This window comes from Bufo gargarizans, chromosome 6 (assembly GCF_014858855.1).
Source record: "Bufo gargarizans isolate SCDJY-AF-19 chromosome 6, ASM1485885v1, whole genome shotgun sequence".
NCBI lineage: Eukaryota > Metazoa > Chordata > Amphibia > Anura > Bufonidae > Bufo > Bufo gargarizans.
In genome coordinates, this window is record NC_058085.1 from 30542123 (window position 1) to 30554756 (window position 12634).

General features: G+C 42.8%; 1 protein-coding gene and 1 long non-coding RNA gene across 2 annotated transcripts in view; both read right to left on the reverse strand.

The window, feature by feature from the left end:
• LOC122942502 (zinc finger protein 271-like) overlaps positions 1–5922 on the reverse strand; it is a 174635-nt gene extending 168713 nt beyond the window's left edge. Inside the window, exon 1 of the mRNA XM_044300167.1 lies at positions 5860–5922. The gene's annotated coding sequence lies outside the window, so the exon portion shown is untranslated. The remainder of the gene's footprint in view (positions 1–5859) is intronic.
• A 189-nt stretch (positions 5923–6111) lies between these two features.
• LOC122942527 lies at positions 6112–6593 on the reverse strand. The gene is made up of 3 exons (XR_006390578.1): positions 6533–6593; positions 6244–6423; positions 6112–6161 (listed from the first exon to the last, which is right to left on the reverse strand). It is a non-coding gene; the product is annotated as an uncharacterized LOC122942527 (long non-coding RNA).
• Positions 6594–12634: the final 6041 nt, after the last annotated feature.

Here is a 12634-nt window from a genome sequence, read left to right on the forward strand (position 1 = left end):
CCATTGGAAAATGATCCCTTGCCACAGGACAGAGCAGAATTCACAACATTAAATCAAGACCGCCAATCCTGGCTGGATAAGAAGGAAAAGGAGTATACTCTAGTAAAAGATTCCACTCTATCCACATTCTACCACCTTCCGAAGATACATAAAGATCTCAAAAATCCCCCTGGCAGACCCATCATCTCAGGGGTATCCTCTCTGACCTGTAATTTATCCCATATTCTTACAGAAATACGTAACTAACCTAAGATCCTACTTGAAAGACTCCATAATTAAACTACTGAAAGAAATCAGATGGGAGGAAGGCTACCAATGGCTCACCCTAGATGTATCTGCTTTATATTTAAATATTTTGCATAAACTTGGGACGGAATGCACATAAAAGTGCACATAAAACTACACCAGTACACATTTCAAAAAAATGGAAGCAGAATATACCCTTCAGTCAATTTAAAAGAAAATAATCACTGCGGCACAGGAGAAGGCAACTGGACTAACACAGTTGGAATGTCTGGAACCTAAACAAGAACAAACTAATGCTCTGGAGAACTCTCAGTGTAATTTTATCACTACATACAACCAAAGACACAATGTGATCAGATCTATCTTGGCCAAGCATTGGCATATTTTAAGGAAGGACCCCATTCTCAATAAATTGATCCCAAAAGCACCCCAACTGACTTATAGAAGGGCCTGTACCCTAAAAAACATATTAGCCCCAAATAAGCTGAAGGGCATTGAGAACAAAAAGACACTGGAAATAAGAAACAAAATGGCAGCAGAAGATGCGGACATTCAAGGTGCCTATGCTGTCCAGTGATCCGCCAAACAGCCCCTGCAATCAGATAAACGTTGGGAGAACAATACAAACCCTAAGAAATAGATTGAATAACCACCAATCCAATATAAAAAAAAACGATATTTGAAACGTCTCAAGACACGCTGCAGACTTTCATGGAGGGAGATCAATAGGTTTCAGAATCACCCCAATCGAGCAAATACCCATATGCCAGCGGAAAGATAGCCAATATATAAGAGGAGGAGAAATGTACTGGATCTTTAAATTGAACAGTCTAAATCCACATGAGGCGTTTGAAATCAACTTATAAGCCTTATCCCAATCACCACAATACAGTTACCCTCCATTGCCACAAAATAAATAAAAAAAGAGCTGAAGGATGAGAATACTGGTATTGATGAAAAAAAAAAATTTCCACTAACCATTTTATGTATTTATATCCAGTTTTTATCCTTTTATAGTTATTTATAGCTTTCCTTCCACACACATTATACATATATAGGCTTCCAGCTTATACCCATGTCCCCCTCTCTCTACCACCTCTCTCTCTCATATATATATATATATATATATATATATATTTTCAATGTGAACATTGAGGTGTGCAGTAAAGTCCCGGGGAAGCATGATAAAAGGGGTGTTTGCACCGGGAGCGTGTCACCAAGGGGCCCGGTCTTGGTGGAGTAAAGGCCCCTAGATAGGTGGCCACTAAGTTAGCTGGTGGACACCAATATAGTAAGAATAGCCCGGGGCGAGCTTTTACTTGGAGCAGGCAATGTGCTGGGTGTGTGCCTGTTCCCCATGCTCCAGTCCAGGACTTAGGGCATGCTCACATCCAGGGATTCCATTTAATCTGGTTGCTGGAATTGGGTGTGTTTCACTCTGGAGAGTGTGCAGACAGAGGCCTGGTGAGGCTCTGTTAGTGTGGTCTCAGCTAGGCAAGGCCACGAGGCTATGCAATAGCCTGGACTTTGGAGGACTTAGCAACTCCCGGGAACAAGCGTTGAAAGGTCAGAGTCAGGAGGACTGCTAGACCACAACCCCCTCCAAAAGTACAGCACTTGTTATAGCCTGAGGGCTGGTAGACTGTATGTCTGGGGTAAGCCGCACCTGGTTCCATGTGTGAACGTTATCGTATAGCCGAGTTAGGGATACAATGTTTAGGTAGAGCCCAGACGGGCAGGCTTTTTTTAAATTTTATTCTATGCTGTGTATGAAGAGTGTCAAATAAATCGCACTGTTTGGACCTGCAACCCAGTGGTTATGAAGATAATTCTGGGAGAATGACCCCCGAATGAGAGAGGATCCCTAAAAATTTATATATATATATATATATATATATATAATATATACACACACACATACATATACACACGCACATACAGTACAGACCAAAAGTTTGGACACACCTTCTCATTCAAAGAGTTTTCTTTATTTTCATGACTATGGAAATTGTAGATTCATTAAAACCCACTGGTAAACATAACCTTTGCATTAAAACTATAAATTAACACATTTGGAATTATATACATAACAAAAAGTGTGAAACAACTGAAAATATGTCATATTCTAGGTTCTTCAAAAGTAGCCACCTTTTGCTTTTATTACTGCTTTGCACACTCTTGGCATTCTCTTGATGAGCTTCAAGAGGTAGTCACCTGAAATAGTTTTCACTTCACAGGTGTGCCCTATCAGGTTTAATAAGTGGGATTTCTTGCCTTATAAATGGGGTTGGGACCATCAGTTGCGTTGTGGAGAAGTCAGGTGGATACACAGCTGATAGTCCTACTGAATAGACTGTTAGAATTTGTATTATAGCAAGAAAAAAGCAGCTAAGTAAAGGAAAACGAGTGGCCATCATTACTTTAAGAAATGAAGGTCAGTCAGTCCGAAAAATTGGGAAAACTTTGAAAGTGTCCCCAAGAGCAGTCACAAGCCTCAGAAATCGCAGGTTAACAGCAGCTCAGATTAGAGACCAGGTCAATGCCACACAGAGTTCTAGCAGCAGACACATCTCTAGAACAACTGTTAAGAGGAGACTGTGTGAATCAGGCCTTCATGATAGAATATCTGCTAGGAAACCACTGCTAAGGACAGGCAACAAGCAGAAGAGACTTGTTTGAGCTAAAGAACACAAGGAATGAACATTAGACCAGTGGAAATCTGCACTTTGGTCTGATGAGTTCAGATTTGAGATCTTTGGTCCCAACCACCGTGTCTTTGTGTGACGCAGAAAAGGTGAACGGATGGACTCTACATGCCTGGTTCCCACCATAAAGTATGGAGGAGGAGGTGTGATGGTGTGGGGGTGCTTGGCTGGTGACACTGTTGGGGATTTATTCAAAATTGAAGGCATACTTAACCAGCAAGGCTACCACAGCATCTTGCAGCGGCATGCTATTCTATCCGGTTTGCGTTTAGTTGGACCATCATTTATTTTTTAACAGGACAATGACCCCAAACACACCTCCAGGCTGTGTAAGGGCTATTTGACCATGAAGGAGAGTGATGGGGTGCTGCGCCAGATGACCTGGCCTCCACAGTCACCGGACCTGAACCCAATCGAGATGGTTTGGGGTGAGCTGGACCGCAGAGTGAAGGCAAAAGGGCCAACAAGTGCTAAGCATCTCTGGGAACTCCTTCAAGACTGTTGGAAGACCATTTCAGGTAACTACCTCTTGAAGCTCATCAAGAGAATGACAAGAGTGCGCAAAGCAGTAATCAAAGCAAAAGGTGGCTACTTTGAAGAACCTAGAATATGACATATTTTCAGTTTTTTCACACTTTTTTGTTATGTATATAATTCCACATGTGTTAATTCATAGTTTTGACGCCTTCAGTGTGAATCTACAATTTTCATAGTCATGAAAATAAAGAAAACTCTTTGAATGAGAAGGTGTGTCCAAACTTTTGGTCTGTACTGTATATATATTTTTAATATATATTCTAACAATAAATTAGAAAGCTCCTATACACTCCCTTTCACCCTACAACTCTTCATATAAGTTATGACACCGAATAGTGACACGAGTAAGTCTAGACAGTATCATTTTACCATATTCAGTAGTAATATATTGCATGTTTTTACTTTATTTATTTTTTTGGTTTATACATTTTTACGTATATTCCTTTTGGTATCCTCTTTTATGCATTATATGTTTAATTGTAATTACTCCTTTTAGTCCCTCATTTTTTGTCCATTTATATTGTATCACCTATTCATTCATTCTTTTTTTTTCTCTTCTTATGTATTGTGCATTTAATCGGATTGTCTATATAACTTATTTATTTTAGTTCCCCATTTTTATGCATTTATTGTATTGCCTACACATTCTATTGGTCCCCCCTCCTAAGTTGTAGTATATCCGCACCCTTTTGCCCCCTAGGTAATGTAAGTTCCATTGGCTGCGGTGCCTGAAGATAGGATGAGCGTTGTTCTCTCCATGACAACGCATCACGTGACTCCAAGCACCACGGGAACCACCCACAGCCTTTTCTACATACTGAATATTCTCCAGCAGGTCCTTTGACTCCTTCCCTTCTCCTGTCTGCTTCCAAGCGTTGCTGGTTACTATAGCGATTGCCATGTGACCGCTGACTTTGCGATCACATGACCCATGTCACGAGGGTGTCAAGAGCCACGCCTGACTCCGTTGTACCCGGGGTCAGGAGGTCGCAGCGGTTGGCTGCACGCTCTATGTCAGATAGGGAAGTTTCCTTATTGTAGCTTTCTGGGTTTGCTTTACAAACCCTTTTGGCTCACTCAGGGATCCGTAGCTCCTTCTCTCAGCTGTTCCTTGTCCAGCACTCCCAATCCTCCTTATATTCCCCTCTCACACTTCTCTGGTTGCCAGATATAGAGCTTCCTGCCTGGACATCTATTCTGACCCACTGGAGCTGTGTTGCTGCGTTCTCTGAGTGTTGCCTTAGAACGCTACCCTCCGGATCCCTGTTGGACCTTTGTGGACAATTGTTGCCGTCCACCTGGGTGTTTGTGTTTGTCTGTGTTTGTCTGTCCTCTCCCTGGTGTTTCCCTCTTAGTGCAGTGGTGAGGACTAGCGATCCCACCGGCCCGTTCATTATCTAGGGCTCATTTCAGGGAAAGCCAGGGTTTAGGCACGTGATCGCCGCACGGGTGAGGAACCCGTCTAGGGATGTCAGGGCAGGCAGGTGCCAGCTGCAAGGTGAGTTAGGGGTCACCACCTTTCCCTCTCCCTTGGGCAGGGCTTTCCCTGTTTTCCTCCCTGTGCGTGTTGCCGGTCATTACAACCCAACCCAGTATTACATCGTCCTTTGCAGTTTAATCCTAACGAATATTAAATACTATTAAAACACTGCCATCGTCTGTAGTATAATTATACTACCACCCTCCTCCTCCAGACGTGTGCCGTTTTAATATATATAAACCATGAACTATATACCTGTCACATATGCTAATTGGACAGCACCTGTGGGAGGTCCCATGAGTAGGTAGCCACCCACTGGTGCAGTTTTTGGGCGGTTTTTATGTGTATATATACCCCACACTGTATCAGCTATTAATGACAACCTGATGAAGGGGATCTGAACTTCCCAAAAAGCGTCATTTTTACTTGTGCACATTTTTAATAGAATAAAGAAACCCTTCTACATCAAAGACCGTCTGCATTGGGTTTGAAACGCAGAAGCAGGATTTCCTTTATACCTAAAGCACCTTTACAGAGGGATTGGACATCCCTTCTGAAGGAACCCCAACCTGTGGTAGCACACCCAAGGACCGACTCTTGTGTGATAAGCCTTCAATAGGGTTGTGCCCATTTTAGCACAACCCCACAAGGTGAGCCTTTAGTGTACACCTTTGTTACCATCTAATCAAACTTATTACCCTATTCTGTGCCTTCTTGAGCATTAGGCACGTCCACGTCTCTAAAGAACCAAAAATTGTTGAGGCACTCTTCTGATCTCCACCTTTCTCATTATACAAGAATAAAACATATAATACTGGTGGTTCAAACAAGACTGAACACAAGATCTTCACAGCCTTCTACAGATCACTTGGGACATTTATCTCCATCTACCTGATCATTCCGTGGGACATTGTGATGTTCTTCTGAACAATCCTGTGGAAGAAGAGGACTCGGACATCTCTCCGGTGTTCTTGTCTCTTCCTTAACTGTAGGAAACACATCCAGTGACTGAATGAATTCCTTACATACAGATAATGAGAGGATGTGTGTATTTAGTCATGTCTATTACCTGGAGATGTGAAAGGCCGGTGATCCTCCATCATGACTTCCTTGTACAGATCTTTGTGTCCTTCTAAATACTCCCACTCCTCCATGGAGAAATAGACGGCGACATCCTGACACCTTATAGGAACCTGACAGCACAATGATACAGTTTTCACCCCTATCCCTTCATAGCATTCCTGTATATTGTCCCAGCATTCCCAGCAGTGTCACCTCTCCAGTTAGCAGCTCAATCATCTTGTTGGCAAGTTCTAGGATCTTCTCTCTATTGCTTTCCTCATGTATCAGGGGGTGAGACGGAGGCCCCATGATTGGGCTCAGGCTTCTTCCCCATCCTTCCGACACAAGGGCCTGACAGCGCTCACTAGAGGTCTTCTTCACTACTGTGTAGTCCTGGTGATGGAAAGACACATTAATAAATATCACTCCATACATCTCCACATGTCTATCTGTTCGTAACATAGATAAGATGATGTAATGTAACATCATCAGAATCTCTCACCTCTCCAGTAAGATGGAAGAGGATCTCTAGGGTGAGATGTATTATACTCTCTGCCATCTTGTCCCTGTCCCTATCCATTCTTGATGGGTCAATCAGGAGAAGGATCTTATATAGAAGATCTCCACTGAGCTGGTCCTATATTGTAGGAACCTGAATAGAGAGAACATGAGAGGATGTAAAATCCTACAAAATACCATGTAAAATACAATAACTGGAGATAAGAGGAGACATCGGAAGAGATAACAAAGTGCAGATGTTGTGTTCTTTCTCTTTGGATAAATTGGAACATGAGTTGAATAGCTTAGTCAAGGCCGTTCCTCCATGTGTGAGGTCAAAGCAATTTCATGGTATGTCACACTTTCCTACAGCGAATTAAAGACGTCATCAGTAATGCCAGAATGAACAGCACATGACCACTATAGACCATCATAGGCCTTAATGGTCAGGTGATATACATACTGCCATCGGAGCTCCAACCAATGTTGTCGCTGCAGTGATGTAAACAGACTGAAGGAAACCACAGGAGCCTCAGTGCTGGAGCAGTGGAGGATTCTACAGGTCCTATGTTATCCGGGTAATTGTAAAACGCTGCGGAACAAGTTGGCGATACATAAATAAAAGATAATTATTACTATATAGACAGACATTGGGTTGGCAGATTTTGTTTTGACAGCTCCTCACAACCAATCAGATGTAAGAGATTTATTTTTAACAAGCAGCATGATGAAATACAGCGGTCCTTAAGGGGGTTGTCTTACCTAAGTAAGTCTATCAGATAAAATAAAATAACGACTTCCACAAACATTTCCACACCGGTTTCATTTCATCTGAAATGAACAGTTAAGACAAATGGCAAGGACACAGTTTAACTATTCAAGTACAAACATTGCCAAACAGCCTTCACTTCATCCAGAGGTGAGAAGAATTATATCAGACCCAATGGATTCCAAATGATAAAAGACATATTCAGACTTCATCCCCACAAGAGTGCCATCTACGGCGCCCCCACAACAGAGCCATCCATGGTGCCCCCCACAACAGTGACCTTGTGGCACTCCGCTTGGTGTGCTAGAAGTAGGGTTCCCACCCCGTTCGTATACAATAAAAAAATAAAAAAAACTCCAGCACGAAATGGACCTTGTCAAATTCAAGTGGAATTTACTGAAAGGCGGATGTACAAATCGTGACGTCTCGGCCAACAAGGCCTTTTTCAAACTACAGCAAAACAATACGATAAGTCTGATAGAGCCGGCTGTAGGGACAGGAGTATACATAACTATATATAATAGACCATCGGTGATTCCCGGGACTTTATTACTATATTTCTGCAGGGGATCTGTGTCTCAATATAGTCATGGTCGACTATAGTAGTCAAAAACTAATATAAAATACAATACAAAATAAAGTATAATATAAAGATACTATAAAGTAGGTGTCCCCAGCGGTAGTGGTCTATGCTTCAGGCTAAAGACTATATTAAAGCAATCCGTATAAAGGTATATAAAAGGTTAACCAGTAAAGGTGAGATGCACGATCCCCCATCCGTCGCCCTATACACAATTAGGGCTCGTTCACATGACCGTGTGAAGCCCGTGCTGTGGACCGCAAATTGCAGTCCGCAATGCAAGGGCACCGACCTTGGCCCAGCCGCATGGAGATCGTGGACCCATTAACTTGAATGGGTCCGCGATCCCTCCGTTCCACAAAAAGATAGAACTTGTTGTATATTTTTGCTGTGCGGTGGCACGGAACGGAACCACAGGAAGCACTCCGTAGTGCTTCCGTAGTGTTCCATGCTTCCGTTCCACATGTCCGGATTGAAGTGAATAGGTCTGCATACGTGATGGGGAATGCACACGGAATGGTGCCTGTGTATTGCTGATACGCAAATGTGGTCCGCAATACGGCAACGAGCAGCACATATTCGTGTTAATGCGCCCATCTAATATATAAAGCTGAGTGTGTCTGTGTGTATCTCCGCTAAAGGAATCCGCACTGTCACATTTACAATCACGAAATTTGGCACACAGCTACATAAGGTGTCCGGGAAGGTTTTAGACCAGTTCTCAGCTCTCTAGGACGTACTGTTCCTGAGATATTCCCAAAAAATGCATTAGCCAATAGAAGCTTGGTCCCATGACCCTCATCAGCCAATAGAAGCTCGCAGGTCCTCCAGCCTCCATGTTTCCATAACAACCCAGCCATTTATCTTTACTGCTGTAGGTGAGCTTTATAGGAAATCTGTCACCAGGATAATCACTATTGCAGTAAAGCCATGGCCTAATAGCACTTAGTACCGTATTTCAAGATGTGCCTTTTTTCTAACAATAGATGTTTTTATCCTATGAAAATCCAGTTTATTTGGTATGCAAATGAGCCAGTAAGGTGCTCAGAGGGGCGTCACTCTTGCAGGAAGGAGCCCAGACACGCCCCCCCTGCCACAATGTGTCCACCCTCAAAAAACAAACTCAAAACCCCGCCCCCTGGTCCCGCTAAGCCATGCCCCCTCCCACTCCTGAAACGACGGGGATTGAAAAAATGAAGGTAAAGATCAACTTCTGTCAGCTGCAGGGGTGGGAGGGTGGGTGACTTTCTCCGAGCAGCTTACACTCAGACAGTACAGTGCTGCTGTCATAGAGTAAGCTGTTCAAAAGGACACGCCCCCAATCTGGTTAGGCCACCCCCCCCGATCGATTTAAGGCCACTGTTAAGGGGGCGGGCCCCTGTGGAGGTCACTGTCAAGGTGAAAAGTCACTGTTAAAGGCTACTGTAAAGGTCAAAGTTAAGGGGGTGGGCTGCTGTGGAGGTCCAATTTTAACCACCTCAGCTCCCCTAGCTTAAACCCCCTTAATGACCAGACCACTTTTTACAATTCTGCACTACACTACTTTCACGGTTTATTGCTCGGTCATACAACTTACCACCCAAATGAATTTTACCTCCTTTTCTTCTCACTAATAGAGCTTTCATTTGGTGGTATTTTATTGCTGCTGACATTTTTACTTTTTTTGATATTAATCGAAATTGACCGAAATTTTCTGTTGTAAAATTTTTCAAATAAAACTACATTTCTATATAAATTTGTCTCTAAATTTATTGTTCTACATGTCTTTGATAAAAAAAATGCAATAAGTGTATATTTATTGGTTTGGGTAAAAGTTGTAGCGTTTACAAACTATGTACAAACTATGGTGCAAAAAAATTAATTTACGCACTTTGACTTTCTGAGCACCTGTCATGTTTCCTGAGGTTCTACAATGCCCAGACAGTAGAAACACCCCACAAATGACCCCATTTCGGAAAGTAGACACCCTAAGGTATTCGCTGATGGGCATAGTGAGTTCATGGAAGTTTTTATTTTTTGTCACAAGTTAGCAGAAAATGAGTTTTTTTTTTTCTTACAAAGTCTCATATTCCACTAACTTGTGACAAAAAGACATACATTACTCTTACCGGTAATTGTTTTTTCCCTTTAGCCTCCACAACGGCAGTAACATGGAGATTATCCCGCCTTCTCAGGGACAGGAAACAACTTGTGGACCAGCCCATATAAGGCCCCCTCCCTCTTACCTCTTCAGTTAGTAACCTAGTACTCAGAGATAAATGCAAGGAAAATTTAATAAGGAAAATATAAGTCACAAAATACAAATACCAGAGCCAGAAAATCTATAACTCACAGGGTTAGAGAAACATATATATTCAAACTGACAGAGATATATATATATGTATATATATATATATATATATATATATATATATATATATATATATATAAACACACACACACAAGAGTATATATTATAGAATATGTATATATATATTTTTATATTTTTTTTTGGGCGGGGAATTCCTCCTGCCGTTGTGGAGGCTAAAGGGAAAAAACGATTACCGGTAAGAGTAATGTATGTCTTTTCCCTACGCCTCCACAACGGCAGTAACATGGAGGAAATAACATAGGAAAAAGCCTAGGGTGGGACAACTGCAGATAGGACCCTACGCCCAAAAGCTAAATCCCTATTTGCAGAAACATCCAGTTTGTAATGCTTGAAAAATGCACATGGATTGGACCATGTGGCTGCACGGCAAATGTCCTCTAAGGAAGCTGAAGCACCCTCGGCCCAGGACGTGGCTAGGGCCCTAGTAGAATGAGCTTTGAGTAACGGTGGAGGAGAAACACCCTCTGTCTGGTAGGCTAGACAGATACAGGACTTGATCTGAAGTCTTGCTGGCAGCATTTCCCTTAAATTGGCCCAGGTATTGAATCAACAGTTGATTAGTTTTCCTAATCTCCTTGGTGGCTTCCAGGTATTGGAGGACACATCTTCTGACGTCCAGGTTATGAAAGAGTTTCTCTTTTTCGTTTTTTGCCTGAGAACAGAAGGAGGGAAGGGTAACTTCCTGGCAGCAGTGAAATTTAGACACTACTTTTGGAAGGAATTCAGGCGCATGTTTTAATGTGATCCTGTCATCTGAAACAGAGAGATATGGATGCAAGATAGAAAAGGCCTGTATTTTTCGCCTACCCTCCTGGCTGTAGCGATAGCCAGTAGGAATGATGTCTTAAGAGTAAGAATTCTTAAGGGTAGCTCTGCAATTGGCTCAAATGGAGGGTACATAAGTTTGGACAGTACCAAGTTTAAATCCCAGGGAGGCACTAGGGATCTTAACCTAGGGCGAATCCTGGTAGCCGCTTTAAAAAACCTCTTTATTATTTCCATGTCTGCCAGTTTGCAGTCTAGAAACACGCTTAGGGCTGCTATCTGAACTTTCAATGTACTTACTGCAAGACCTTTATCCAACCCCGCTTGAAGGAAATCGAGTATGAGGGACAATTGCAAATCTCCTGCTGGATCGTATCTTTTTTCCCCAAAAAGTAGAAAGGATTTCCAGGCCTTCAGATATATTTTTGAGGTAATAGGTTTTCTACTAAGTAGTAAAGTGGAGATCACTTTTTCAGAGAAGCCTTTGTTCCTCAAGATATTTATTTCAGCCTCCAGGCTGTCAGACAGAGTTGAGAGATATGAGGATGAGACCCTGAAGTAGAAGGTCTTGGCGAAGAGGGAGAATCCAGAAATCTTCTCCTGCAAGGCTCTTCAGGACTGGGAACCACAACCTCCAGGGCCAGAAGGGCGTGATCAGGATGACCGGGACCTTTTCCTCCAAAATTTTTGCTATGACCCTTTGAATGAGGGAAAATGGAGGAAACGCATATAACAGGATTGGCGGCCAGGGGACCGAAAGTGCGTCCACCTTTAAAGGCTGATCTTCCACCGATAGGGAGTAGAATTCCGGAACCTGTCTGTTCTTTCTTGTGGCGAATAGGTCGATCTTTGGTGTTCCCCACCTGGAACAGATCTGTCTGAATTCCTGGCGGTTTAGCATCCATTCTCCTGCGTTTAGTTGGTCCATGCTGAGGAAATCCGCCACTAGATTCTCGTTCCCTCTTACATGGGCTGCTGAAAGAGACTGAATATTTTTTTCTGCCCAACTGAAGATCTTTTTCACCACCAGGGCTAGAGATAGACTTCTTGTACATCCCCGTTTTATCAGATATGCCACCGTTGTGGAGTTGTCCGACAAGATCTTTACATTCCTTTGTAGGAGGGAGGGAGTGAACGTTTTCAGGGCTTCCCAAACCGCAGTCAACTCTCTTTTGTTGGAAGAGGCTTTTTGGAGAATGACACTCCACTGGCCCTGGGCTAGTTTTCCTTCCATGTGGGCTCCCCATCCCTGCTGGCTGGCGTCCGTGGTAATAACTTTCTGGTTTGATGGTCTCCAGGGCACTCCTCTTGACAGGTTTTTTCGGTCTAACCACCAGGTCAAGGATGTCTTTACTGGTTGTGGGATCTTTACCTTCCTGTTTAAGGATGTCTGTTTTTTGTCCCAGGTTCTTAAGAGGAATGATTGAAGGATCCTTGAGTGAAACTGTGCCCATTTTACTGAAGGGATAGTGGATGTCATTAGACCCAGGATGGACATTATTTCTCTGAAAGAGACTGAGTTCTGTTTCTGAAATTTCTTCACGGTCGTGATCAGGAAGTCTCGTTTCTGTGCAGGAAGATAGGAGGTCATTTTCTCCAAGTCGAATAGCGTTTGAACGGT